At 38.7% G+C, this 6,172-nt stretch overlaps 1 pseudogene; it reads left to right on the forward strand.

Annotated features, from left to right (window-relative positions):
• The first annotated feature begins 4,095 nt into the window (after positions 1-4,095).
• On the forward strand, positions 4,096-4,944 carry LOC143412125 (programmed cell death protein 2 pseudogene; annotated as a pseudogene).
• The last annotated feature ends 1,228 nt before the right edge of the window (positions 4,945-6,172 follow it).

The following is a 6,172-nucleotide window of genomic DNA, read 5'->3' on the forward strand; positions in this document are numbered from 1 at the left end:
GATTAAGGGAAGGGCATGGAATAGAAAGAAGAGTAGGAAATAAAGGTGAAAAGAAAAGAAAGACAAAGTGAAAAGACACATCTAAGTCAACTGCACCTGAAAAAGGTACAATAGAAAGATGGACCAAAAGAAGCTAGCCCATGCAACAGGTTGGTCCTGTGTGCCTTTATATTAAAGAAATGATGATTCTAATTACCCTAGGACCCTAATTAGAAGTGGGGAGGAGAAACTGCAAGAGAACAATGGCTCTGTTATATAAAAGTGTACTCAAAGTCCTCTGAATAGGAAAATATCTAAATGTGGGTCAATCTTTTTTTTTCCCAGAATAAAGAGGGCTTCTGACAATTGAAACCACACTATCATAACTAGCTTTTTCAGGTGATAGGAGAGCTGGGCACTTGAACATGAACAGACAAAATGATTCATTATGATACATTGCTTTATGTTACAGAAAAACCAGCCGTTCACTAGCTATTATATAAATGATAGCCAAAATGGATTGCCAGCTACTACACACAGCCAGGAAAAATAAAGAACAAATTCATGATGCAGATTTGGTTTATATTTCTGTTGTGCACAATAATCAAAATAATCAACTGCTGGTTGAAGTGTTTGCTTTGATGTTTTTAGAAAAACCCATGTTTGGGGCTGGGGATGTGTCTCAAGCAGTAGCGCGCTCGCCTGGCATACATGGGGCGCTAGGTTCGATTCTCAGCACCACAAAAAAATAAAAAAGAATAAAGATGTTGTGTCCACCAAGAACTAAAAAATAAATATTAAAAAAAACTCTCTCTCTCTTGAAAAAAATAACCATGTACACATGTATCAAATGAACTGAGGTATTCAAATCCATTCCCTTGAAAAATTACATTTGTGACCCAATAAAGTTACAATTGTTCAAAACTTGTTTAGAGTCATCTTTCTTTATGATAACTTTTAATCTGCAAGAGTTTTGGATTATTTGTTTTTAATAAAATGTAGAGAATGAGCCAAATCAAAAATTACAAAATTAAGAAGTTGGGTTCCTTTGTGATTTAAATAAAGAAGTTTTGAAACAAAGACAAACAGAAAATATACAAAATACTTTAAAGTGATGACAGGATTATGATATAAGTAGAGAAGACTATCTTGCTCAGTATACCCATACATACATAAGCTATGTAATCAGAGAAACAGATCCATAAGCAACCCTGAAGACTATATAGTTCAGCTATAGCTTCATATAATTGTATAAAGAAACTGAGGTCTCAGTAGATTGAGACTTGCTTGAGGATACATATCTGACTTAGGGAGAGGCATTGTTATAATTTAGCTCACATTCTTTCTTCTCCATCTTTCTACACCACTAGAACCATTTGCCAAAACCATATGACCTTCTAGAAAGTCATTGAGAACCACAGGTATGTATCATCTACAAACATGCTGAATCGTCACCATTCCTGAAAGGCAAGTCAGTCAGACCTGGTTGTCATGGCAATAACTCTTCCTACTCCCAGGCTGGTGATTGCATATGTAAAATGCAGCAGACCCAGACAGGAATAAACCTTATTAAAACAACATTCTAAAAATGGAATGGCTTACCTGGCTTCCCCATTTTGAGTTCCAGAATCTTGACTGCAATTGTCATCTAAGTTAAATTACATCCAGATAGCTACATTTAATAGAATGAGGAGATATTCTTTGTCTTGGAACTTCAGGAAGAAAAAAAAAGTAGTTAAGAACAACTGATCAACATTATTGGAACTGAAATTTAAAATATGATCACTATATATGCATTAGCATAATTATACACACCAAAAAAAGACTCTAAGTGAACAGTGAGGTTCTAATATTAAATTCCCTAGCTAAGAATTAATGAGGCTGTGGTTATGGCTCAGTGGGAGGGCACACATCTTGCATGTGTGAGCACTGGGTTCGATCCTCAGCACCACATAGAAATAAATAAGTAAAATAAAGGTATTTTGTCCATCTATAATTTAAAAAAACAAAGAATTAATGAGGCCCTAACCCCTTGCTATTCTTTCTTTTACTGTCCATGTTTTTTCCCCGCTCCATGCTGTTTGCTTCCCATGCTACTGTATCTTTTTATGGTCAATTGTTTGTATAAGAGCACTAACACAGGCTCTACATACACAATCACTTAGAATCCAGATTCAAAAATAAAGAGTTCTCTTTCACTGTTTCTCAAGGACAAGTTTTGCCCCCTACGTTGCAATATGAAAGAATGTCTAAAATCAGCTACTAGAATTGTTTTCTACTCTTATCTGAAATTTTCACTAAGGTTTTACCCAAATCTTCTTTGTAAAGAGAGAAGTTTCCAAGTCTAGTCTAACCTAAAAGCTGATGCCCTTAAAACAGAAGCAGGACTCCTATGACACTCCTTAAGTGCCATAACCTAAGAGTTGATCGTTTAAGTATGATACACACAAGTTCAAGCATTTCAAATGTGTATGCAATTCTGTGGCACAGCACAGTTTTTCCATGTGATTTCTTGAAGTATGCCTGTATCTAATAGCTGAGGAAGGCACATTTGTGTTCTCCAACACCATGTCCATCAACTTTTGGAAGAGGTCAGTCACTACCTAAAACGGAAATTATTCAGGAATTCAGCATTGATAGCATTGATATGCTCCATATTGTAACTAACCCTTTCCTCTCCCTCCCTCACCCACTCATTGTGCCTTTTGGAACTTCAGATCTATGACCAACAAACCCACTCATACTCTCACCTTTTCCTTGAATGTTCCTTTGCTCCTACAGTTATCTAAAAATGTTCTCGGCAGCTGTCTCAGGGACAGAAAATGAGTCTAGTGTTCTTTTTGATCCACACTGCTTCTTTTCAATCATTTGTTTCTCCAAAAGCTTTCAAAACCCACAGTCTTAGGAAGCTATGCCATCTTATTATGCTGCCCACCCTCCCTTTACTCTCCTCTGAAGACCTAATTTATACAGACCTCCCATTTATTCCTACATTTCCTCCACTTCTATACCATTCCTCATTCCTCAGTAATTCAGCAACCATAGAGATGACTTATCAAGAAACTTGGTCTTCCAGTTCTCTGATTTCTTCCCTCCACCACCCCCTCCCCCTCCCCCTCTCCTCCCCCTCCCCCCCTCCCTTTCTCCAGTGCTGAAAATCAAACCCAGGGTCTTGTGAATGCATGGTAGACAACCACTCTACCACTGAGCTACACCTTTAGACCTTTTAGTTTCATTTTTATACACTTCTCTGCCATCCTAGTCACCCATTTCTGTGGTTACCACCAAGATGATGTTATTGTCAGCAAATGCATTTTGTTAGTTCATTGTTTTTTGTTATGACTGAACATCAAAGACTGAGTAATTTGTAAAGAATAAAGGTTTATTCTGCTCATTTAGAGGTTGGGAGGTCAAAGGGCTGCATCTGGCAAGGGTATTTTTGTTTATGGTAATTCTGCAGAGAATGGCAAGAGACAGATCAAACTGGCTTTTATAACAGACCTACGCTAGAGATTACCCATTAATCTATGAGTGACTGAATCCATTAATCACTTCTTAAAGGTCCCACCTGGTTCCACCTCCTAATACCTTAAAAGGGGGATTAAATTTCAGCATGAGATTAGACGGCGACATTCAAATGAGAGCACGCATCACCACCAAAACCTTCATTTGAAATAGCCCACGACAGTTTTTCTCCCAGATCACTCTAGAAGGTCTACTTCTTTAATTCTGTTTCACTCTGATCTCCATCTATGACCTCCCTACTTTTTCACCCGCTTTCTGTCTTTGGTTTCCTCCTCAAACGCAAGCTAGAGTCTGTAGTCTGCGACTATAATCAAACTCTCAGAAACATACTCAATGTCCTTTTCCTATCTTGCTCCATTATAGTTAAATGAAAGAAAAAAAAAGATCCCTTTTCTTTTTCTTCTCTTTCTTTTCTTTGCCTGCCAGTCAGCAGCTGTATATTGCTAACAAACATCACACCTTGGTTCAAGGAGTTCACCCTAATTTCATAACAAACCTAAAATGCAGCCTGACTTCCGGCTTCCAGTCTGGGTGAGTTCCGCTTCCGGCCCAGCGGCCCACACGCGCGCACGCGCACGCACCTGCTCCTGGATGGCTGCAACCCGGGCCCAGTGAGGGAAACTGGGCTTTGCAGAGCTGGTGCCTGAGTGGTGGCTGCACAGCCAGCAGTTCCCCAGCAAGTTTTTAGGAATCAGCTATCCAGGAAAAATGAGTTTTACTCCTATGAGCCATCTTCTGAGAACCCTTTCCCAGAATCAGAACCTATGTGTCTCCAACTTAAGTCGGGCGCTCATCTCTGCAGGGTTTGTGGCTGTTTAGGCCTCAAAACGTGTTCCAGATGCCACCAAGCACACTACTGCAGTAAGGAGCATCAGATGCTAGACTGGAGGTTGGGGCAAAAGCAGCCTTGTACCCAGCATCATTTGAACCATATAGTTCCAGACCACAACTTCCTTTTTCCTGAATTCGAAATTGTCATAGAAACAGAGGAGGAGATTGTGCCTGAAGTTGTGGAAAAGGAAGAAGACTTTGAGATCGCAGGAAGCACGGATGAAGCTCTTGAGGGAGAACTGGATTCCATGGCAAAGCATGAATCCAGGGAAGATAATATTTTCCAGAAGTTCAAAGCTCAGATAGCCCTTGAACCAGAGCAGGTCATGCCACAGCTGCTGAACCACCTCAAGGCAGACAGACAGACTGGGCAGGAGTGTTGACTGGGGCATCCTGGCTGTCTTCACCTGAGCTGGAAACTGTAGCTTGGGCACTGGCTACACAGAGGAATTTGTGTGGAAGCAGGATGTAACAGATACACCTTTCAGACATCTTCAAGCCGTAAAAAAGGTTACTAACATCTTATGTCCTTGCAATTCCATCTCTGACTTTATCCTAAGAAAGTATCAGAGATGGAGGAACAAAGATGTGGCTTGGGGCCTTGTTTAGTGTCTTAAATATACTAAAACAATGTCCAATAATTGAATTACATGAATTTTGGTACATCTAAGTGAAAGGTTATTAATGATACACACTTAACACGGATACCAAATGAGCGGGAGATCTAAATTAACACCAAGAGACCATTATATCATGGTATGTGTTTTTGTAAAAATATTTATATATGTATATGTGCATAAATATAAATCTGAATATAAATATAAAGCTGCACACCAACTATAAACTGTTTTACCTATGAATGGTAGGACTAAGTGAAATACCCTTTTTACTGTGTACTATTCTTGTATAATAAAATGGATTTTGTGCCTGTTTAAGTAAAAAAAAAAAAATCAGAAATGCTTGGTCACCTTCCCTAGCAACCCTACCACTGTTTCCAAGAAAGTTTATTTTCCCACCTTCCGGATGACCTTCCTCTATCCTCAACCCTTCTCTCTATCCTCCCAGATGAGGATCTTGCCTCAAAGTCATTGAAAAAAAAAAAAAAACTACTAAATTAGAATTCTGTCATAGTTCTACCATCAACTCTCCAAATGTTTCCTGTTTGCAATTTTAAAAGTGTCTTTACACCTATCAAAAGCAATTGTTTCCACACGTGCCTTGGCTGCAACCCTGTCACCTTCCCAAAGATTTTACAGCTTCAATAATCTCCTCATGCCTGGCTGTTTATCCACTATCTCTACTAGATCATTTCCATCAGTCTGCAAATATTTTTACTACAACCCATCTTTTAAAACAAAATCTCCTAAATGTACACCCCAACAAATTGGGAAAAACTTTTTTTTTCTCCTTCTTTTCCTCAGCAAAGTTCTTTGAATGAGCTGTCTGTATCTACTAGCTCTACTTTCTTACTTTCAAGTCACTCTTCATGCTTTTGTCTATTAAAATCTTGTTGGAAAATCCATGCTCTTTTTTGATCTTATATATATTTGTTCAATAGTATCCTTTGATGGTCACATTTAGTTTCACACTTTAAAAATCATCTATTACAATAGCTTCCAAATTTATAGCTAAATCCAAGTCAGAGCTCATCATTACCTACTTGAATCCTCCTCTTGAATGTGTAAGAAGAATCTCATGAAACAACATGGCTCTCCCACCAAGTATTTCCCAACTCAGGAAACAGATTTACCTTCTTCTCATTCAAGTTAAAAATCAATGAATCTTTCCTCTCCCCATACTTTCTAATCCTTCTCTAAGTCTTCCCAGGTTCTAGCTC

Source organism: Callospermophilus lateralis, chromosome 13, assembly GCF_048772815.1.
Source record: "Callospermophilus lateralis isolate mCalLat2 chromosome 13, mCalLat2.hap1, whole genome shotgun sequence".
Lineage (NCBI taxonomy): Eukaryota > Metazoa > Chordata > Mammalia > Rodentia > Sciuridae > Callospermophilus > Callospermophilus lateralis.